Source organism: Furipterus horrens, unplaced genomic scaffold, assembly GCF_987537825.1.
Source record: "Furipterus horrens unplaced genomic scaffold, mFurHor1.1.pri manual_scaffold_6, whole genome shotgun sequence".
Classification (NCBI taxonomy): Eukaryota; Metazoa; Chordata; class Mammalia; order Chiroptera; family Furipteridae; genus Furipterus; species Furipterus horrens.
In genome coordinates this window covers 174,999,355-175,025,411 of record NW_028327176.1, presented here as the reverse complement: position 1 = coordinate 175,025,411, position 26,057 = coordinate 174,999,355, and positions in this window count along the sequence as shown.

The following is a 26,057-nucleotide window of genomic DNA, read 5'->3' as shown; positions in this document are numbered from 1 at the left end:
ATCAATTTGCCCTGGTTGCATATATAAAACATTGCATTTAATAACTTTACAATACATGTGAGACATTTATTAAAAACTGTATATTGGAACATAAAATATGCCTGCAAAATAGAAAAAGTTTAAAATTAATACTATAGCAAACTGTGGTGCTTGGTGGTAGCAAATGTAGCTCAGATTTGGAAAACCACTGGGAGAGTGGCAGCACACAGGACCCACTCCACACTCTGGTTTTCCTGTGGGGAACCAGGCCTGTGTTTCTATAATAGCTTGAAAGCTTGCTTTCTGCTAAAGGACCCCCTCATCCTGGGCTGAGAACAACAGATCTTCAGCATGTAACCTTGAAGCAGTGTCTTAGGGTCTATTCTGAGCTGATTTTCAAGGACAGGATTTGGCTAGATCAGTTATCTTTATCATTCATGCATGTGTAACAGTCTTTTATCTGTTATATAAAAGTGATAATCACATAAGGCAATAAGTGGCACAATGATTTATAACTTTCTTGGATGTCATCTACCTAAAAAGTTAATAAAAGCCTGTTCAGGGAGGGGCAAAGCACACTTTTTCCTTTAAAAAGTGGCCAGTTTTGTCCCCTCTTCTCCACAGGATTCTTGTAGTCCGTGTGCATTTATTCATCTCATCCACAATGCCATGGACCCTGCTGGTCAGATGTCTATGACAAATACAGTGTATATTCTGTGATAACTGTGGGTTAAATTATGATTCTATTACTGAAAGAACACAGACAATACCCAAATGTTTGGATATTTCTATGACAAACTTAAAGTAACTCATGAGTTCTAAAAAGATATTCCAATAATGTTGTGAGACACAACTATAAAATTTAAAAGAAAATTTTAGCTAGCATGCATATATTAAAAAGAGTAAAAGTTGATAATTATCCATATTTTCAACTTAAAAGCTAAAACCAAAAAAAAAGTACAATTTAAGATCAAAGTTTTTTGCTTCTACTTTATTTAAGAAATAAAAATTTCAAATAAACAGTGAAATAGAAAACAGATATACAAGGTCTGTCCAAAGAAAGCCCAGCCATTGTTAATATGATGGGAGCAGTTTGAACAACATCAATGTAACCTGGCAGCCATGGAGAGTGGTCCAGATTGCACATGTGTGAACAATGATGACTTCACTGTACTAATCTGTTGAGATGGTAAATGCCATTGAGTGAGCATGTGTACTGTGTGGCTATTGCATTCAAAATGACTGAGTGAGTAGAGCAACAATCTGCATCAAATTTTGCATTAAGCTTGAACATTCCTCCACAGAAACTATTTAGATGATTTCAAAGACCACAGCTATGGGCAACTGGTGATTGGCAGCTTCATCATGACAATGCACCCACTCATGCATCATGTCTCATGACAAAACATCAAATCACCCAGGGGACTCCACTATAGCTCACTTTGTAGCCCTGTGACTACTGGCTTTTCCAAAAACTAAAGTCACCTTTGAAAGGGAAGAGATTTCAGACCATCAATGACATACAGGAAAATACAATGGGGCAGCTGATGGTAACTGGGAGAACTGTGTGAGGTCCCAAGGTGCCTACTTGGAAGGGAACTGCAGTGTCATTGTTCTATATACAATGTTTCTTGTACCTTGTATCTTTTTCAATAAATGTCTTTATTTTTTATATTACATGGCTGGATACCTTCTGGACAGACCTCATATTTTAGGAATGCCTGTTTGGTTTAATGTGGATTAAAAACCATTCACCATAATTAACCAGATTAATGAACAAAGAGCTGTGTAATATTTGAAAAAAATCATAATTGTTACTGAGAAAAAAATTGAATGAACTAAAACCTAACAGAAGCATTCTTAATTGATAAATAATATCTTTGTATCTTCAAGAACTTACAGCTAATATAAACTTTAATGGTCAAACACTATCTCCTCCTCATCATCCAATGTTGGAATCAGGATTGAGGTGTTCACTATCTCCTTTTCTATTTATTAGCCAGTATAATAAGGCAACAAAATAAAAAGTAAATTTAGCAAAGAAGAAACTAAACTTGCATCATTTATATAAGAAAAAATATTTGTAGAATATTAAAATTTTAGATAAATTGAATTATAATACATTTATGAGGTCAACATACATAAATCAATCTTACCCAATTTACAAACTTATTACTTCAAAAACAGAAACAAGAAAAATTATTATAAAATAATTCTAAGAATAAAGGTGGCAAAAGTCATATAAAGGAGACTGCTCTGAAACTATAGAGACATTAATGAGGTTATAAGGAGCAAATAATTGAAGAATATATCATGTTCACTGTTTGTAAGCACAATAAGACAGAGCTGTAATTTCTTCTCCAGTGACTGTATAATTCAACACCATCCAAACAAAATGTGTGTGTGTGTGTGTGTGTGTGTGTGTGTGTGTGTGTGTGAAAATTGACCAGGACAATCCAAAATTCATAAGGAATCAGGATTACAGATAGTAATTATTGAGAAGAAAAGTAAAGCTGAATTACTTACACTTCCATGTATCATCATATATTATAAAGCTATACTGATTAGGATAGTATGGACAAAATGGACTGTAAAATGGAATAGAGTCCAGAAATAGATTTAAACTTATACATCCCCATGTTATATAACGACAGTGGTGGTTCAGTGTGTCCTTTTTACATTTACATGGAAATCAATTTCAGATAGATTGCAGATTATAGTATAAAATATAATATAATAACATTTTTAGAAGAAAATATAGAGAATTAATTTGGTCAAATCAGGTAGGTGAACATTTGCTAAATGGGACATATAAGTGTGAACCAAGGAGTGTAATTGATAAAACGGACTGTATTATACTTGTAACTTCTGTTCTTCAAAAGACACTATTAAGAGTGTTGAAAGAGCAATCCATACAGTGAGAGATGTTATTCATCATACACACATCTAATAAAGAACTAAATTAGAATATATAAAGAACCCCTTAAAATTAACAAGAAAAAGTAACACAAATCATCATTAGTAATCAAAAAAATGGAAGTTGTCATGCCACATTTAACATACCCAAACAATGGCTGAAATGGAATAGACAATGCCAAATTTGATTTAAAAAAAAACTAACAACTAAAACTGTCAGATGCTGCAGGTGAAAAAGCATTTTTACAATTCATAAAACCCTTACGCAGTCTTCACAAAAGCTGAACATATGCATATCTGTGGCACACTCCTGGCTATATAGCCTAAGAAATGTGGCCACACATGCCTTAAAATGCATGTATTAAAATGTTTGTTATAGTACTATTCATAATAATCCATAATGCCTACTAACAGTAAACTGGGTAAATAAATGTTCACTCAAAAGAATATTCAGTACTATGCAGAAATTAGAATGAATATTTTACAAATGCATAAAGCAACATGATTGACTCACAAGTAATATATTGAGCAAAGGCACCAGACACAAATGATGGTGTTCTGTATGATTTTATTTATATAAACTATTTAGCCTAGATAGAAATTTATATCTTGAAAAGTCGGGATATCATGGACATGAACAACAGTGTGGTGATTGCAGGGTGAGGGGAACATAAGGGAACTAAACGTTGATGGAAAAGAATTACAAAAAAAAAAAGGAAAGAAAAATAAATTTAAAATATATTTAAAAAAAGAAAAGTCAGGATAGTGTTTAGCTTTGTTGGGGGAAGGTGAGCAGTGAATGGAAGAGTAAATACAAGTCTTCTGGGAATTTGCTAACATTCTGTTTTTTGATCTGGTTGAACTTAACCAGGTGTGCTAAGTTATACATTTATGATGTATAAACTCTCAATTTAATGGCTTAGCAAATTAAGTTATCTCTGTCCTCATAATGTTTTCTATGCTGGTTTTGCTCAAATATTAAATTTATTTTAAGTAATTTCTACTAATATTTTTATGGAGGATATCTATGTGTTTATAACCTTTTAATACTGTGATATGTAGACGGTGGTTGCAGCCTTTTAGATGGTAGAAATCACCCTGGAAGGGAGAAAAATGTAAAAAAGAAAAAACTCAGTAATTGGATTCTTGGAAATAGCAAGGAGGACAGAATTTAGTTTAGAACTATAGCTACTATTTTTAAAGATAGCAACATCAAACTGAGATGATCCATCATCTTGTAATAAGAAGCTTCTATGATCACATTCCAACAATGTGCTAAAAGAAAAAGCACTTCTTGATTCTACAACTATCATCTTTAATATCAATTTAATCTTCTCTACCTGTCATGTCTTAACATAGAGCTAATCAGATTTTCTATCTCCCATCTATTTCAGTATACCTTCTCAGAGGAAAAATTAAAACACATGTATAATCAATTCCTTTCTAATACTTAAAACTGTTCAAATATTCTACTGCTGCTCATGGGACAAAGTTCAAATCCTATCATCATTCCTAGAGCAGTCCCCATATTTGGCCTCTATTTAACCAGATAGCCTTATTGCTTGTCTATCTTTCTCTTGCATTTAAGTTCTGTGATTTTGGTATAAGAATTGCTAACATTTATAGAAATCGTATATTCAATAAGTTTACACCTTCTAATATGAGGCCCAGGTGATCTTTTGTTCACCTGGGAATTACTGCTCTTGACAGGTGTTGACTCACGTCTTTCTCCCTGATGATGCTTTACTGAACCTTATTATGTAGTACCACACATTACTGGTAATATTGCAACACATAACTATTTACGGCACCAATTTTAACATTCTAAACTGTTACCAACTTGAGTGCACACCCCTGCTATCTGCAGCAGCACGCTGACCTATAAATTGTCCTTAAGAACGGAGGCATAATGATGCAAACCAATAGGAAAATACATCTTAGCATTTTGAACTTAGGAAGATAAATATTCAAGTTAAACAGACCACATGTAAACAAATTTTATACTAGTAGATATATTACTATTTATAATTTATATATGTAGGTATGTTACTATTATATGTAGCATCACTTACCACTCAGAATACAATTCTCTAATGTTTGTTTTACTGGAACTGTGTAAACACATAAAAGCATAAAATGTTTCTCTCTTGGTTCATTTGATTCATATATTTCTTACCATACAGTAACTTAGTGAAACTATAAAATAGTTTGTATTTACTGTTTAATTCTGTACACATATAATCCTTGATCAGTCGCTTTATTTTCGATTCACCGAAATTAGATATTTTCCTTAGCTAAATACATGAGTAAGATGGAGTACTATTCCTTTTGTAATATTAATATTTCTGATGGCAATTTGGAGCTATTGAATTTGACAGACTTGGTAGATTTGCCCACGGTCAAAAGGATTCAGCCAAAGCATCTGTTGCCATGGTATTTCACTATAGGCTATCTGGACACACTGTCTATTTTATTATCCTTGTGAAAGCAAAGTTACATTTTAAGAAATAAAAAAACATTTAAAAAATCCCTGTATTTGAAGGAAAATAAAAAATGGGCATAAGCCACTAAAATTATTTTTAAAATATTGTAATATTGTATTGATAATCTATCTCTCTCACACACACATAAGAAATTTTATAAAATGACATCTATTTGGATTATTTTATTTCACTTTCTTGTTTAATTCTAAACTATGTATATACATGAAATCTTGATGCTATTAAACATCTCATTACATATTACAGGCTAGTGATTCAATACAAAAATTCAGTAAACTTTATATCACAATATCATATAATTACATATCATAATCTTACAATTTCAAAAAACAAATATGCCCATAGAATACACCCATGGAATCACATCAAAATGTAAAACAATACCTGTACCTCTCAGTAACTACTACCCTACAAAAGAACCAGCATCTTGCCTCCTATCAACATTGATTCATTTTGATGGTTTTTGAATTTACATTAGTGGGGTTATAGAATATGTACTCTGTGTCCAGCTTATTTTTCTCAATCTTATGTTTGTGGAATAAATTGCTTTTTTATGTATAGTGTTAACTTGTTGACTTCCAGCACAATATATTTCATTGTATAGATTATGGTTTCTCAACCTTTGCACTATTGATACTTTTGACCAGATAACTCTTTGTTGTAGGGCTGTACTGTGCATTGAATGATGTTTAAAAACATCACTGGCCTTTACTTCCTACATGCCTGTAACACTGTCCCCTATCCCAGGGCTATGACAATTTAAAATGTTTTCCAACATCAAATGCTCTACAAACCAAACTGGCACTAGTTGAGAACCACCAGGGGTAGACATAAGAAAGTATTTACCAATAACTGGTTGAGAGACTTGTTGATAGTTTCTGTTGGGTTTTTCATAAATAATAATGTGGTGAAGTTCTTGTATCTTTTTTTGTCCACATACACATACTTTTGTTGAGTATATAGGTGGATTGAAATTGCTGCATCATAAGAGACAAGTATGTTCCAAGTAGTTTTTTAGAGCTATCATACCAGCTTATTGTACAGCACAATTTCAATATTACCAAGTGGTTCAAGGATAAGGTATGTCATGTAAGTTTAACCCATTTTAATGAGTTTCTCTTTTTGAGTTCCTGGGCCCCCGAGCCCTGACCACCACAGCTCTCCAATATTATTCAGCCTCTTTGAAAGTTATCCAGATTTCTTCTTGTTCTTGGAGGGAATGTTGTTTTTCTACTAGGTGAAATGTAACTATTGATAAGTACTTTTCCAAAGAGAGAATGTGCTTATGAGATGATAATGAAGTTAATACAAATCCTATCACATTGTTTCTATGTGCAACCATTTTGATGTCAGAGAATTGAGTGATTGTAATAGTCCTCTATTTAATGTTCCAAAACAGGTATTTTGGATTTGGATTTTTACAGTTCATATGTGTCTTTTTAGCATTGTGTTTCTTTTTTTTTTCTTTCTTTCTTTGTTTCTTTTCAGTATTGTCTGGGTTTTTTTGTGGTTTGGTGTGAATTCTTTTCTGTATTTTTCTTTTTTTTGGTGGTTTGTTTTTGTTACTGGCTTCTTAATGTTTTTTAAGTTTAAAATGTTTTGCAAACTATTCTCTTTAATGTAAAATGTAACATTACATAAAAGTAAAAAATTATACTGTGACAGCTCTAATGAGCATATTTCTTAACTTTCTGATTATTTTTTGTTAAGCTATGTCAATTACCATGGATTATGTATAAATCATAGTATAAAAATAAATAGCAAGAAATGAAGAGATATGTGAATCAACAATTTCCCAAATTAGTAGCAGAGATACAAAGCTGTGTGAAACAGATAATTGTATGGCTAATTACATGTATGCCTTAGGAAATAAATTGTCCAGTGTAGCTTTGAAATTGTATACATTTCGCTTTTTCCTTATCTTTTATTTCAGTGTAATTTGCTTGTCAAGAAAATAACCTTTAATGAGCCAATAGGGTTCATATCCAATTGTATATGTGTACCTTTGAGAGTTCTCATAATTATTATTGTTACATTACATTTATAATGAGATATGTTAACATGTTATACTTTTAACCAATGTTTTTTTGTATTTGTTACCCAACACAAATCTCATAATTATATGTAATATGGCAGGCATGAACTCATTATTCCTTCCCATTTCATGCAAAACTGTGCCTTAGAGTCTTACGTAAGATCAAACAGTTAAAGGAAACACTTTAAACAAAAGCCTCTGAGTTATTAGGAGGAAAAATTACACAAGAAAATATTTTACATATTCAGCATATGGTCAGAATCTTTATGCATACATTTTTCTTATAGGATAAGATAAGCCATGTATATATTAAAGTGTTTTTTAAAATTATGTTAGCACATCCAATGCCCTGTTTTATTTTGTATGTTGGGACACAGGATGTGCTAGACCAAGCTATGCATTCACCAGTGAGGCATGTTTGTTCTTTGCTATCTTTACTCATTAGGAGAAAAAAGAATTCTTACATAATGAAAGTTAAGAAAATCCTGATTTTACAAAAAACATTTTCCTTATTGTATTTTTATTGCTGAAAATATGAATTAAAAGCAAATATAAAATTCATGAAATGATAAGCTCTAATATAACTACTATTAACTCTCTTATATAAACTTTCAATTTTTTACCCTATCCAACTTCTTCATTTATTTTATTCTGCTCCACCCCTCCCTTTTTCCCATGGTAAGTTAGATTAAATGTCGGCAAACTGTGACAGTTGGATACCATTAACAAAAAAAAAAAAGAAAAAGAAAGAAAGAAAGACAGAACAACAGAAAGAACAAAAGAAAGAAAGAAAGACAGACAGAAAGACAGAAAGAAAGAAAGAAAGAAAGAAAAGAAAAAGAAGACCCAAGCCACATGAAATTGTAAAAGGCCTGTTGTGATCCCTTTAACAAAAGATCCTGCAACATTAGTGTTGGGGTGGGCATCTCAGTCATCTGCACACTGTGCACAAATCAGCACAATGCGCACACCAAGCAAATAATCACCAAAAGAAACTGGGATGCTTTGTACTATTAAAATCCATTAAGGTCCACATCCATTTAAAACTTTCTGCCATGTCCTTTTAATGCCAAGAATCCCTGATAATACCTTCAAAGCTTGGACTACATGTTTAACTTATTAATACTTTGTCGTGGGGCATAGTAGTTAGTTTGGGGAAAGGAAGGTAACCTGGTGATGGCTGTTGTAGTTGTCACTCAATCCTCATCTGTCTTTCTGGTAATAGAGAGTTAAGTCTTTAAATCGCAGCAGTACAAGTGAGAATAGTGGGCTGTACTAAGTCCTCATTTTTTTCAGATCTCTGGACCATGTAAGCATGTAAAGAACTACTTTAATATTTTAAATTGTAAGTGAAGTAAATGTCATGACACTAAACCCGCAGATGCATAAGTGAATAAGAAAATAAAATCTAAAATTGACTCCAGCAAATGAGACTTTAATAATAGCTGGTATCCTGTACTAATAATGCAGAAATGAGGAAAGATTTCATTCTTTTGTAATTGAAACAAGATAGCATATAAATTTTACCTCTTACTTAAAATATTTACTGTAGAACACAAAACACCAACATTTTTGTGCCCACAATTTTTTAATCATTAAATGGCCTTAACATATTTTATGAGCTCTAAATTGAAGTATTCTAACTTAAAATTTTTTATTGTAATTTCTCCAATGCCATTTTGTCCCCTTATATCCCTCTCCTTCTCCCCCCACATCCATCACACTGTTGTCCCTGCCCATGAGTCCTTTTTGCTCAGTCCTTCCACCCCCTAATATCCCCCCACCCATAGCTGTCATCTGTCCTCCATCCATGAGTCTGTCTCTGTTTTACTTGTTAGTTCAGTTTGTTCATTAGATTCCACAAGAGTGAAATAATAACGTATTTGTCTTTCTCTGAGTGGGTTACTTCGCCTACTATGATGTCCTCCAGGCCCATCCATACTGTCTCAAAGGGTAAAATCTTCTTTTTATGGCCGAGTAGAATTCCATTGTGTAAATGTCCCATAGGTGTTTCATCCACTCATCTACTGATGGACACGTAGGCTGCTTCCATATCTTGGCGACTGTAAGTAATGCTGCAATGGACATAAGGGTGCTTATGTTCTTTCGAATTAGTGTTTTGGGTTCCTTCAGATATATTCCCAGAAGTGGGATAGCTGGGTAAAAAAGCAGATCCATTTGTAATTTTTTGAGATATCACCATAGTGCTTTCCATAGTGCCTCACCAATCTGCATTCCCACTAACAGTGCAAAAAGGGTTCCCCTTTATCCATATCCTTACCAGCATTTGTTGTTTGTCAATTTATTGATATTTTGTGTTATCTTTATTGCATTACTAAAATATGTAAGATATTTTATTGAAGAAACAAATAAGTCCAAAATATTTAATTGTCTAATTTATTTATCATGTTATTGAAGGATTTTGACCACTTACCTATCATTTCTTCCCAAATGGCAATTTGATATTGATTAAGCTTTAAATAGCTGAGAGAAAGCAGAAATCATATCAAGGCAATGAATAAAATTACTTGAATAGCTCACAAGTAATAGATTACATATTTAAGAATGATCGTTCATACAGCATAATAAGTACAAGGGATTCAAGGGAATTAGAGCTCCTAGTTCTATAAAGAATATATTTCACAAGAAAAAAATGTCATTTAACTTAAACTAAGTAACTTCATGAAATAATTTAATCAAATAAAGACAAATACTTGATGGTAAATACAAAGTCACATGTATGCTGGAATAGGCAATAAGACATTTTTCTTCTTTGATACTCCACATCATTCACCTTTACTTTCTCAGTCTATACAGCATATTTGCACATACAGTATAAGATCAGTTCTCTTTTCTATTCTAGTTGAGAATCTTATTAAATAATGACCTCAGTTCAAAATACCTATTTGTTTATATGGAGAAAAAATAACATAATAAAAGACAACATTCTAAAAAGCATACAACTTTTATATCCATTGTATGATTTGGCTTTAATAGATTTTATTTCTAAAACTGAAAATATCTTTTTAAGGAGTAAATTAACTATGCTTAAAATGTTTTAACTTATAACGTAGTGTACTCTTATGCAACTCTTAAACATGTTGATTATTCGGATTATGTAAAAATATGGAAAATGTTAATGAAATTATGGTAAGTGAAATAAAAAATGTATACATTGTGTTTGCACACACCATGCTAATTCTAACCTCCAGTTTTTGCTTTTAATTTCATTACACTTGGAATCTTCCAACTGACTCTGTGTTCAGCCTAGATAATTCCCACTTCCACTTTAAAACTTATTTCAGTAATCAATCACTATTCTTGAAATATCTGTCCCTTTTGTGCTACTACAATACCTGGTGAAGAATCTGTTACCATACTTGCCATGTTGAAGATAATTATTTATGCAAAATCTCTCTTGTTTCTATAATATTCCTTTCCTGAATGCAATCATTGCCTTTTTAAGATGTGTAACCTCAGTACATACACCTTTTCTGGCATAGGCCTGAGCATGATGGAGATTAACCCATTGCCAAATTACCCTCTACACTGAAGCTCCAGGCTTCTAGCAAGCAAGGCTACTGCTACTATTGCACTTGTGGGTGAACACCTAGGAAAAAACACCTAGAAAGGAGACAACTGATCACCCTCGACCCACACCTTTATCTCTCACATCATTCCTAGAATAATTTTTCGAAAAGCCTTGTAGTTAGCTAAACCTACAGTGTATCATCTTACTGATTTTTTGTCATGGCACAGGATGTATTACAAGAGTTGAAACTAATTAATAGAAAAAAATTCTTAAAAATAATTTAAAAGATTAATAAATTAACAAGTATATTTACAAACATTTTTAAAGAAATTTTAACAAGGACATTAATAATAGCCAAAAGTTAGAAATAACACAAATAATCAGTAAGAGAAGAATGGATAAATAATTGTGCTATTTTCATACAATGGCATCTTACCAATAAAAATAACAGACTAAAGTGCACAAAACAGCATGGATAACTCTCCAAAACTGATTTATATTCTGAACAAAATGGGTACATCCTGTATAATTATATCTATATAAAATAACTAAATAAAACCATCTGTGGTGACATGGATCCGAATATTGATAACCTCTTAAGTTTTAGCCAGGGATGGCCTGGGAAAGGGACTAATGAACTACATGGTAATGTAAATACACTGTATTTCGAGAGGGTGGTGGATTGTTACAAAAGCACATGCATTTATCATAACTCATCAATTTCCTGTGACTTCAATATTTGTGTAATATATTACATGTAAATTAAACCTCTATTCAAAAATTAGAAATTAAATGCAAGTGTGCTTAATATGTAGAACTTGAGAAGCTTATTCTCAAATGTGTATAGAAATGCAACAATACAGATTAGACACAAAGAAATTTACAAGATTTATCCATAAAATTTTAAAAAGTACTATAAAGATAGAGTGATCAAGACAGTGTGGTATTAGGGTAAGAATGGACAGATTGATCAATGAACTATAAGAGAGAGTCAAGAAAACCCCACAAAAATAAGATGAATATATATTTGAACAAAGGAACCAATGTGAATTTAGAGGGAAGAAAAGCATGCTGTATTTCCAGGAAATTCCATGAAATCACTCGCATTATCTCTAAGAAATAAATATGAGCCTAAAGTGTACATCACTTCAAACACAGATAATAAGTCAAAGCTGAACATAAGCACAGACAAACATTTTAGGAGAAAATTTGTAAAAATACAGGGTGTGGGAAAAGCAAGTTTGCAGCTGTGGGTACATGAAACAGTTTATTCTTGTATTATAATTTGTTAATTATAGTATTATTTCACATATGAATAACTGTAAACCTACTTTTGCCACACTCTGTATTCACAACAGCTTGAAGTAGGCAAGGATTTTTTAATACAATACAAAGCAAAGCATTACACAAAACAAGAAAGTGTTAAATTCACTTTCATAAGCTTTAAAAAGTCCTGCTCTCAAAGGACACCATAAGGAAAATGAAAAGGGCATACTGAAGGAAAGAAAATGTTCATATTGTACATATATATGACAAAGTATTTTTTATACACAATAGAAGCAGTCTTCAGACAACTCAAATATTAAAATAATATTACCCAATAAAAAATGGGAAAAGACATGAACAGAAACCTCAAGGAGATAGAAGAATGGTCAATGAGCACAAGCAAAGAAGCTCAACATCAGTAATAATCAGGGAACCCTGAGTAAGATACTATTTCACATCTTCTAGAACAGCCAAACTGAGAAGATGGGTAATGTGTAGAGGAGGTTGTAAAACAATTGCAATGTTCACAAATTGCTATAAAATTTGTGAGTGTAGAGAACTGTTCAGAAGTTTTTTATAAAGATATTTGTATCTATATTTATATCTCTATCTATCTATCTCAGAGAAGGAAAACTCTGACTCCAAAAAACCTCCGCTGCCTTGCGGCATACCTCTTCAGGGGAAAGGCTAAGGGAGTAAACCCCGACAGAAAATCCGGAGCCGGAGTCCCTAAGGCGGTTTGACGTTGTAGTCAACACCGGCAACTCCTGCGGCGCACCTGAAGCCAAGCTGTATTGACTCCGTCTTTCCCTTGGACCCTTCAGCTGCGAAGAGAGGGGGGGTCTGCTGCATGGGCAACAGCAGACCCTCCATATCACCCTGCCCAGGCTCTGTAGCTTCAGCTTCACTGGAGAGGACACTCCAGCGTCATCGCAAGATGTCGATTCAACACGGGAGGAGACAGATACCGTGTCACTCCCGAGTCGGACTGCACAGCCATTCTCGGCGGTGCAGATAGACTCTTAAGAAGCTACACCATCGTCTCTCGAGACGGACGGCTGCCGCCGCCGACGACGACGACGATCTATCTATCTATATCTATATTCTCTGTCTAGAAAAAGTCCAGCCATTGTTAATATAATTAGAACATTTGCACAACATCAGTGCAACCTGGCAGCCAAGAAGAGTGGACTGGAATGCACATGCATGAACAATGATGACTTCATTGTACTAGTCAGTGGGGGCCATAGATGCCATTGAGTGAGCATGTGTACTGTGTGGCCATAACATTAAAAATGACTAAGCAAGTAGAGCAATGAATCTGCATCAAAGTTTGCACTAAGATTGAACATTTCTCTGTGAAAACTATTCAGATGATTCAGACGGCCACAGCTATGGGCAGCTGGTGATTGGCAGCTTCATCACCACAATGCACTGGCTCTAGCATCATATCTCGTGCAGAGATTTTGGCAAAACATCAAATCACCCAGGTGACTCAGCCCCCTCCAGCCCAGATTTCACACCCTGCAACATCTGGTTTTTCCAAAACTAAAATCACCTTTGAAAGGAAAAAAATTTCAGACTGTTGATGAGATTAAGGAAAACATAACACAGCAGCTGATGGTGATTGGGAGAACTGTGTGAGGTCTCAAGTGCCTACTTTGAAGGGGACTGAGGCGTCATCATCCTGTGTAAATGTTTCTTGTATCTTTTTCAATAAATGTCTCTGTTTTTCATATTACATGGCTGGATACCTTCTGGAGAGACCATATATATATATATATATATATATATATATATATATATATATATATATATTCCATATAACCTAGCAATTCCACAACTATTTAAGTAAGAGAAATAAAAGACGATGACTACAAAAAGATACATCCAAGAATGTTTATGAATACTTTATTCATAAAAGCCATAATTACAGAGTCAAATGTCTATCAACATGAAAATAGGTGAATACATTTTAGTGTAAATGAATGCCTTTCTGCTATAATTGTGATATTGTATTGATGCTTGCATTGATATGTAAGGATCTCAAAAATGTTATGATGGAAAATAGAAGCAGGCACAACAGAGCTTGATTGTCTACATATTATAATAAATAACAGGAAAAATGAATCTAACATAGTAATTATCAAACCTGTAGTCTCTCCTCCGGTAGAAATGTACAGGAAAAGGACAAAGGACAACAGGAAACATTCTGTGGCTAAGGAAATGTTCTTGATTTGAATGATGCTGATTCATGTGTATCACCATCGTCATCGGCAGCTGTCCGTCTCGAGAGACGATGGCGTAGCTTCTTGAGAGTCTATCTGCACCGCCGTATACACTTGTGAAAACTTAATAGAGAATATAATATAATTTGTGCATATTATTATGCATAGATATATTATAAATTAATAAAAACTTACACACTGATTACACACTTTTTCCTCTGCAGAATATGTTTAATGTCCCTAACTACTTTTTCCAATTACTTAAAAATTAGGTACAAAATGTGTACTACAGTAATGCTGAACATTTCTTTCAATTGAAAAGATAGGTGGCTCTTTTTTTTTCTCCCCAGCATTCTCCACCCTGTTCTTGTTAGAGGTCACTTTTATTATTCAAAAACAATGATTTAACTTGATACAAAATGAAATCTAGTTAGAACTGTAATAGTTGATGCATGGTTAGTTTTTTTACTCTTTGCTTTTGTTGAGAGCTTTGTTCCCCCTTTGGTTCAGTACAATATTAATCATTTAAGTACAACAGTGTCTGCAATATTGAAACAGAGTGAGTTTTATCTATTTTTGTACTTGCTTTTCCAATAGATTTGCTTTTGGAGAAACTAATATTTCACTAAATTAAACAGAACCCAGATGACATGACTTTTTTGTGAATTAATTATATTAGGACTCCACAAAAGAGTTAAAGGCTGCAGAAAGGAAATATGAAAGGAGCTAAACTATTCATAAACCTAGGCCCAACCCTGGCTTATAGGTAAATTTTGGAAATTGAAAGTTTTACTTAACATAGATTGAGAGATTGACAGGTTTATAAGATTGTGGAATAAATACACATTGTGGATGGATTATAAAAGATCTCATTTGACCCTATTCTTGTCATTTATTATGTGACCTTTCTGTATTTCAGATATTTTAACTGTACATTAAAACTAGTAATATTACTATTTTATAATGGTGGGTATTATATGCAGTATAAATGTAAATAAGTTTCCACATAATAGGATCTATATAAATATTAATTTCTTCTTCCTTTACCAGGGTGAGACAATCAAGAGTCAGTGGGCAACAACTATAGAGACTCATGTTGTGGATCGATATTAAGGCAGGAGTTGCTGAATACAAGTCGCTTTACTTAATTTAGTCCATAGTTGAAATTGACAGTAATATAATTAGATGGGATGTTCAGGAGACAACTGTATCAAGTCTTTGGACTAAACTTTTCCCTCCATTTTGGTTTCTGACTTTTAAAATAACACCGAAGCTTTTATTTTTGTATAAATTTAGACTAGGTAAAATTCAAACTATAAAATATTCACTTGGTTATTTGAAGTGCTTGAAATAAGTGCCAACATTTCTGAAGCAAATTATGGCTTTCAAAATAAGCTTGGGTTTAAAAATAAAAATTAAAAGAAAAAAAAATTGCACCAGAACTTCCAAGCAAGTCTCTACAATCCACAAAGCTTTTCACTGCAGAATTACTTTTGGCCACATTTGCCAAAACCATTTTCTCTTCCTTCTGTCCATGCCAATCTCTTCCTTTTGATTCTTAGATAGCTTTCCACATTAGAGAAATATTATTATTTGCTTCATGAATTCCCAGAAAAATGGAAATCATACGACATATAAATAACTGAGCTTACTAAAGTTCACTGCAGTAATTTGAGTTGGCTCAGACATCAGTCATTTTTGATCCTTAAACAGTGAGAAGGCAAAGGGATTGGATGAGCTCCAGTTTCCATAGCAGGGCAAAAGTTGAAAGTGGTCTGGTTATAGAGGTGCCAAGGAGTGGGGGATTACTTAAGCACATGTCTATAGCAGTGCATTAGTGTGCATATTTTTCCCAGTCCATAACAGACAGAAGCACTTGTAAAACAAAAAGAATTTAATTATCAATAAGATAGTCATGCATTTCAATGTGATGATAATATTAAAATGCTTTAAACATTTCAAAATTCTTATACCCAATCTGAGATAGAATAGTAATAAACAGCTCAGTGATCGACATTGTTTTATGGTCTGCAATTTGGGTAGCACTGGTTTATAATACATACTACTCTCTTAAAAAAATAATTAATTAATTTGTTTGTTTATTTTTTATTTTTTAGAGACAGGGAAAAGGAGAAACAGAGGGAGAGAAATATCACTGTGTGGTTGCCTCTCACACACGCCCCCAACTGGGGACCTGACGTGCATCCTAGTTATGTGCCCTGACTGGGAATCGAACAACACATACTATTCTTAATGTTGAATGGGTAAAACTACTCTTTAAAATAAAGCAAACTCCAAACTTGATGTGTAGTGTTTGCTTATTTTTACAATGAAGTTTCTCCATAGCTGATTTCTAGCGACAAATATGATGTCACTGAATACACAACTGATAAAAAGTACAGAATTTACAATTAAGCTTCTCAGGGACTTCACTGGTTTAATACTAATTCACATAACAGTAAGCAGAACTCTTAGAGCCCATCAGTTATGGCAATGAGATATGTGGTTGGCAGTGGAATTTTTGGGTGTAAAGTCCTAAGGAACAGACACTTGTACTGAAGAATGTGTCTGTCCTTAGGAGATTCCCTCACTAAGCAAGTTACTGTGTGCTGTATGCCTGGGGAGAGAGAGAAAGAGGAAAGACCACGGACCTCATTAGGTCAGAAAACATCGTAACATTAGAAGTGGATTAGGGTCATTCATTAGAGAAGTTTGTCAGGATCACAGAGTATTTTATGTGCCAAACGAATTCTACTCTTCTCACATACAAAATCTTATCTATTTCTGTCTTCAAATATGAGTTAAATCTTGTTCTCATTTTGCAGAATATAATCCAAAACTAAGGGGAACTGACTAACTCGTTCACAACTTCAAAGCCAGAAAATGGCATAGCTAAGATTTGAAAAGTAAGTTCGACTCCAAAGCCCAATATATGGTCCTGTACATTACCTAGATTGTAGCCAGCAAAATGAGAGAAGTTGAAAGGAGTATCTGTGATTTGTAAGTATCTTTAGTTCTCTCAGTGAAGATTCTTCAAGGGCCTCATGGGAACTGTGCAGAAATGGCCTGTTTCAGGTTACCAATGTCCAAGTTAAGTCATTTGTTAATTAACTGGTTCTTATTTAACCTTCCTATGCTTTATCTTTTCATCAACACAATGGGAAAAATAAACAATAGTAAATGATTGTTTGAGGTTTAAATAGGATAGCAATTGTACACAGCACATGAGGATAAGTGGTAATAAGTTAATAAATATTATTGTTGTAAATATTTAATTATTATGATGATTATCAGCTTAGGAATTAGGCCCTCCTGAGTGTTTAGATGAGGTCCAATGGGTTTAAGTACAAACCTAAAGGTAAGGAAATGAGTACTGATGTAACTTTACCTTAGATGTCATAGAACATCCAGTGTTTGATGTATTCTTCCGGTCTTTTTTAGCAACCTAAAATATGTAAATTTTATTCAGATGAATGCATACAATAGTATTGAAAAGAAAGTAGTTTCTTATTGTACATTGTTGCTCATAAACAGTTATTTTTCTTATATAAAAATAAAGATGCATGAAATTATCATTCTTATTTAAATTTTTATTATATCAGTAAATGTGATATAATTAAGGTACTTATATCCAATATTAGTGAAACAATTCAGAAAATGTTTCAATGATATATGAAATGTCAAGGTCTTGGAGCTACTAGAATACAACTATTCTCAAAAAATTTAGTTGTTTTATGTTACTTTAAGCCATTGAGTCTGTCGTATGGTTAAGGAGCAACAGAAAACTAATATATTCTAAAAATTCCAATCTATCTATCAGCCTCTTTAATAGTATACTGGCTAAAATCAACCCTAAAACTTATGTTAGAATAACATTGTTGAATTCCAATCTTTCCCTTTTTACCTCCTTTTTTTTTTGAAACTTTTCTCTTTCAGGTGTCAGGTGCTCTCCTGACCAAAACATGCCATTGAGAGAACTTTTCTTTTGGAAAATAGTTCTCTAAGAGCTTTTAGTTTCATATAATTAACAAATATTGGAATATGTATTTCTTGGTATAACTAGACACATTAATTTTTGATCCCTCTGTCAGTTCATAAAAGAGTGAAATCAACAAATCCCTTCATACTTGTCACTGTGTGTGTGTGTGTGCATGTGTGTGTCTGACTTCAAAAACATCATCATCATCATAAAACACCAGAGACTCATCTTTAGATGGGTATGTCAGGATCAGAAAACAATTGTTATGATAACTTCATGTACTGCATATTTTCTTAGAAATAATTCTTTGGATTGAGAAAAATATTAATAAACAGCTATTGCAGAAGTCCAAGTTCAGGCTAAGAGAATGACTTTGGTCATGCATAGAACTTATATAGGGGGACAGAGTAAACACATGGAAACCGAGTAGGGTGAGAATCAGCAGAACAGATACTCTGATTTCTCTCTTTTTCGCCTCTTGATTTCCTAATAGTGTCTCCCACTGATTGAAGCCAGCTTAATGTCAGAGAACAGAGAACAAAGGGGCCCTTTGTAGGCAGTCCATCTTCATTAGACTTCCGAGATGCAGAGCAGGGTGACAAAAGATAAAAAATGGATAAAGAAGGACAAGTGGCAACTAACTCACAAATGAAGGTTTCACAGCTCCACCCATTAAATTAATTTGACTATCAGAGGACCAAGGAACCCAGCTGGCATCTAAGATGCACAAAGGACCGTGAAAATATACTTCAATATTTTCATGTTGACCCCATACCCAGAATTAAAGCACTATCATTTATAATGCAAAAGAAAATTATAGGTAAGAGTTTCTAAAGCAAAGTGTAATAATATTGTTTTTTAAATAATTTTTTAATAAAAATTATGTTGAACTCTAATCATGTGAAAAACATCATAAATATTTGGCATGAGAAAAGCAAATTTACCTTTGACATTTCCCTTTGTTTCAAAGTGGGAGAAAATATAATTCCACGTAAAGAAAATTTTACCCACACAAGCTCTTTTTCCAGAGCTTGTAATACGTCAACCCTATTAATAAAAATTATATTTATAGAGTTGGTAAATTCTTGTGGACTTTTTCAAGAACATACAAATATGCATTAAATTTGTTACACAGTTGATGATAAATGACATTATCATAAGGTTATTACATTTTTATTGGTTCCTAAATAGAGAATAAAAGATTTTCTAACATAAGATACATAAAATGCCAACATCTACTTTCAACACTTGGCTTACATACCAGTTGGTAGATGTAAGAGTAATTTTATGTCCTGTGCTTACTGTTATGAGTTTGATGTTTTCAGTAGGTTTAACATAAATAAATGAAGATAATATCAATATAATGCCAACAGACTCTGTAATTCACTGAGAATACATACTGCTTTAATGATCATTCTATACAGGTGCAGAGTAATCAAATATAGAGATACACACAATAGGATTGGCAAAATGTGGCTGTTTTTAAAATTGCAGAATTTATTTGATGAAACAGTATCTCCTGAGATTTATTAGCATAAAATGATATTCAGAAAGTTTTATGTTTAAATAATTACACCAGTGATACAGAATTCAAGTGAATATCCTGTGGAAAAGTTGTTTTCAAAATCAATGATTACTAATGGAGTTTATAGAAGTTGAAATAAGTAGAAGCATCTTAATGTTTTATTTTATTCAAAAACAAAAAAACTTTTCAAATACTAAAATTGTCTGTTTCGTTTTTTGGTTCTAGGAATACAAATTTATTCTTAATCTGGTTAAAAAAATAGAGCCAAACTGCCATTTAATGAGTATAAATGCAATAAAAATGAGAGCTTTATTTAAAAAGTATTTACCCTCAAGAATGCTAGATATGGAAATTTGAAGTTGGTGATAATCATACTTTTCTTTGTCTACCAGGAACTTCATGCTTACATAAATCTGTAGAGGAACACTGGGAAAACCATCATTTGTAATAATGCAAAATAACTAGTCCTATACATTTCTTTAGGAATTGAATGATAAAATAGAAACTTTTGTAAGATATGATAGCAGTGATTGATAAACAGAGGAACTTTTACATGGTTTTGAGTTTTCAGAAAGCTCACAGAAACAATTTGTGCTCTTTGAATGATATCTAAAATTTTATTATAAAAATGCTTCTGTAGTTTCCATGTTATGCCTTAGAAAGTGGTTAATTTTTGTCTAAGTGGCAAAACTCTCTTCAAGGAAAGGTAAATATTTGATGTTAGTAAAATATTACCATTTATATAATTTAGGTTTCTAGAGAGAAAGACTATAAGATAAAGATGTTATTTATTTTCTTCTGTTCTCTAAAGAAATGTTCTTTTAGAATAATCTGGAATTTCTACTTCTACTAAACCATTCTTTTAAAATTTAGTTAGCCTGGCTTCTATCATACTTCTAATAAAATGTATCAGTGACCTCTTATTTACAAAATAAACTGCCTTAATAATTATGATAGGTTTTTATACAGGGTAAGGGGTAGGAAAAAGATAAAATGTAGGGGAAAATTAAGAAGACGGTCTTAATGGAGCAGCCGCAGAAGAGATGTAACTAAACTAAAATGATTTAAATAGAACTACTACTTCGAAACAATAAGGATGAAGATATAATTATCTAAACCATAACCCAGAGACATTTTTATATGACCCCCTTAAATAAAATATATGTAAGTCTATGATAGTATAGTGATTTTTCTAATTTTGTAATTAATGTCATTTACTGTCAAAACTTTCCTTACTATAGAAAATTGGATTTAGGCAAACCACATCTCTATAATTTAGCCTCCACCTTGACCCCTTTTACTTTTGGTAACTTACTGACTTTTTTCTGTTTCTTTTGAAGTTCTAAATGAAATGCTGAGTATTTGTAATGAATGAGCAATAGCAAGTTCATCAAATCAGAGCAAATGAACCATTCCAAAGTCATTTACTGTGGCTCCACTGATGTTCTTGACACAATTAAACCTTCTCTGTAAGTGAGGAATATTTTTATCTTCTGTGGCCTCTGTCAACAATAGGATTAATTAATGACTTTATGAAGGCTGTGTTTTCTTGACACCTGTTTACTTTGCCACTGGAATATAGTTATTTTGGTAATTGTTTTTATCCAGTCAAATATAACAGGGAAATATTTTTTGTACATAGATGTATTTCCCCAACTTTATGAGTGGAACAGTAAAAGAGTCACTTTGAATTAGGTTAAAAGTCTATAGTTTGATAAACAATTTAGAGTAAGATAAACATTTTCCCTTAAATAAAATTATAGCTATAACATTTTTAAAATGTTGAAATTACAATATATATTAATTGATATTTGAGAAGCTTCCACTCTTCTTGCCAATTTGTGGAATTTTTGTGAATTTTCTAAGCAACTGAAGTCCTGTAAATCAATGCAGTTCTGACATTGAAGCAATCTAGCATATTTTGACCCAACTTCTTCAACCAAAGAAACACCAGTTTATAACCGGGCTAAACAATTGGCACTGACCAATAGCAGCTGCCCTTAACCAGCCTGTGAAAAAGTAAGGTTATCACTATGCAAGTTGACAGGACCTCCCATGCATATTCATTAATATTTTATTGTTTTCTAATAGTTTTACTCAAAGAGTTTGTACACCCATTTTGAAATAGTTTCTAAGTTTAAGGGAAATAATTGAATGCATACTCCTTGGAGCATTTTCAATATCTGTTGGGAAGTTTCACCTATTTTAATATAAACAAAACATAGAAGGCAAACCACCAGTGGATTTTATTACTCCATGTTTTCTATTTGAGGAATGTTTCTGATGATCACTTACTGCTCTACTCCACAGGAAATTGACTTAAAAGTGTTTTTCTGAGTGCTTAAAGAGGGAAGGTACTGAATAATTACAAGTTTAATTAGTTAAAATATGTAAAGACAAATCATTTGCATTCCAAAACTGTCAGCTCTCAACTAAGTTAAATTTTTGATTGGGCTTGGAAAGCAATTAGGTTGAATTATTCCTTACTAACAAATTTGCATGTTAAATCACATTATGATCTATCTTATGTTAAGGAATATTTATTAGAGAATTAATACTTCCACAAGGATAATATAAGCTTTTGGGCATGTTAATGTAAAAAATGAATATGAATGTGAAACAGTACCTTTAAGCTTTTAAATACTATTTCCTGGGACAGCCCAAACATTAAGTGTAGAAAACTGTGTTGAAGTCTAAGACTTGGCAAAAAAGCCAGTACTTTCCCCTTTGGGAATAATATTGCTTTCTTCTTTCAAACTGCCATTCAAATGTATGTTTTTCTGCAATGATGTAATACCAGAACTTAACAACAAGGGACTAAAATATTTAACATTTTTATGCTTAACAACAATAATGGTATGTATTGTTCTACTAATTTTAAAATTAATTTTGAAATCGAATACAGTATTCCCTCACTTATCATGAGTGTTATGTTCTAGACCACCCCCCACGATAGGTGAAAATCTGCGAAGTAGGAACCTTACATTTATTTTAGTATTTTTATATATTTTAAGGCTTTATAAACCCTCCCACACACTTATAAACCGTTCCCACTCCCTTATTAACCTTTTCTACACTTTCATAAATACCACTTATGTTCTTAAACATATTCTACACTCTTAAACCTACATAACTTTAACAACATACATATACAGTACTGCAAAATCCCACAATATAGCAAAAATTCCGCGATAAATAATTAAGTATAATATTTTTAAAAATCCCGCGATACAGTGAGACCGCGATAAGTGAACCGCGATACAGAGAGGGACTACTGTACTCACCAATAGGCCTGGCATATATATGGCTGTTGTGGATCTACACACAGACACATGCACATACCCACATACAAACATACCTTTGTATCATATGTAAGCATTTGGTAGTTAAAATCAAATTAATAAAGTGTTAAATAAAATGTTTGAACTCCATGTCTTAGAAAAATTCCTCTAAAATATATAAAGGATGGGGTTTGAGCTTAGGTGTCTCCTACCCTTTTGATTTCCATGTCAGATGGTAGTGTGTGTGTGGAGCTGACCCCTGTCCTTGTCCTGGTTGCTTTCTTTTTCCATTTCAGGTTTCCTTTATCTTTATCCTGTACCTCTGAATTTTCACTTTGGAATACTTTTCCTCTTCTAATCAACTATCTTTTAATAATTTTCAATATAAATATGCTGGTAATATGCTACGTATATTTCTGTGTAAAATTATTTAATTTACATTTTTAAGTCATCTCTGTCTTCAGTGGAAATTAGGCTCTTCTGTGGCATCGAAAGGAAAACATTTCAACGATGCATGCATGGGAGATTGCGGTGTGGTAAAATGGTTTATTTGGGTAGAAATAGAAGCTAGGTTTCTAATATCCCATGTCTTTCCATCATGCCGGGGGAAAAGTCCAGCCTTGTCTTCAGCAAGGCTAAAGCAAAAGCTAGTATCCTGAGTTTCTGTTTCATATTAAAGCTTAATTCTTTGGAGCCCATGCCATCTGCTGCAGGCCCTGGTAGCTAATAGATCCACGTGGCCATGGGCCCTCAGGCAAGACAGTGCAAGGACAAAGGGGCCAGGGTGCCACCAGATGCGTGGAAAACGGAGAAAGGGGAAGAGAGAAAGAGAGAGGGAAAGAGAGCGCAAGCATGTGCTTCTGTTCCCCCTGGGATTATATTAGCTTGGGTTTGGAATGGACAGGGTGCTTTATGAAAAAAACCAAGATTTTCCAATTTTTTTCCGCCTTTTGATGAGTTCTCCCTCTAGTTAGACTGACAAGCCTCTAAGATCAAGCACCTCCGACTGTGCCACCCCCCCACCCCCACAACTGGAAGCGGAGAAGGGAGTAGTGTTAATCCTCTTGGCAGAACAATGCTATGATCCCCGGTGTTATGAAGCTGCAGGTACCTCTGAAGCAAACAGATTTATGTCCCAAGTTCATTAAGCTCGATGTCTAATTCCTCTTGCTCTTTTTCCTTTATTAGTAACTCACCAACTACCTACAGCAACATATTTACCAAGTATATATAATTATACATTAGCAGTTACTCTCTTTCAGCACTATAAAGACATGCCATTGTCTTCTGGACTTTTTTTTTTTTTTTTTTTAGAACTTATCTGAAATCTAATTGTTGTTTGTTTGAAAGTCAGTTGCCTTTTTCAGGGATGGGGATATTGAAATGCTTTTAGAAATTTGATTATGTATTTTATTTTCGGAAGTATCATCAGTATCTTATACTATAAGGGTAGGTAAGGTTAGCATTCATTTATTTTTTTCAAGGTTTTTAGTTTCTTGGCTTCGTGGCTTGATATCTCTAATCAATTTTGAAAAAGAAATATGATTCATCATCTTTTCAAATATTGGTTAGGGCTCATTCTATTTCTTTTCCTCTTCAGATTTCCATTTCAACTTTAATTAGACCTTTTACTTTATCCCTTAAATCTCATATGTTTCCTATATTTTCAATCATATTCTTGTTCTTATTCGCTAAGTTTTCTGATCTATCTTTCAGTTCACTATCTCTCAATTCATATCTTTCAACTATGTAGTTAAATACATACATTGATTTTTAAAAATGCTATACAGCCCTTTTTTTTCCTATGGTAGAAACTGTCATGTTAATTTTATTTTTCAAAAATAGTTTTTAGTGTTTTACTAAACATCTCCCAATCCTTGAATATTAAACATAGTTAAGTTATATGTCTCTTTTTCTCTTGGTTATACTTAACATTTTTATATCCCTTCTTGTACCTGAGTTTTAATGGTGTGCTAGAAACGGAGGAAATAGCTTGAGGATCAGATAAATTTTGCCTTGTTCATAAAGAATTATCTATATTTATTTATCTATCTACCTACATTTTTTAACTGTGTCAGGGGACTAATAGCTTCAGCCATCCAACTTCACTCTAACACCATTATAGGTATTGAGATGATTTAAATGTGAGCCCAGTTTATGCAAAAAATAGAATACACACACACACACATGTATGTATATACATATGTGTGTGTATATATATGTGTGTGTGTGTGTGTATATATATATATATATATATATATGGCTTACTCTCACTCCTCACTATATTCTTCTGGAGATTCCAAACAAAAATATAGGTTTCACCCTGGAGATTACTCCTATTGGCTGACACTAATCTAAAAATTGGTTCTCCTAATGCCATGAGGTTGTCAAAATATCAGCAGTTTCTCAGCCTTTAATTTGTCTCATCTGTAATTGGTCGAAACACCTCACTGTAGAACTACCAAGTAGAAGTTTCTGTCACAATGGAAATATTCTCTATCTACACTTTATGGTATAGTAGCCATTAATCTCATGTGATTTTTGAGCACTTAAAATGATACCAGTGTTTCCAGGTAACTAACTGAATTATTGTTTTTTTTTTAATTTTAATTAATTAAAATGTAAATAATCAACATGGACAGTGTTGTTTTAGGAGGAAAGTTTTCCAACACACTAGGTCATAATTTTGAGGTTTTTTGTTCTAGAAAAATCTTGTCTTCACAATCTTTCACTGCCTTATTAGTTGTCTGTTGCTTACAAGTAGATTTCAGACAATATTTTCCCTAGGATTTTTTAAATTGTTTTTGTTTGTTTT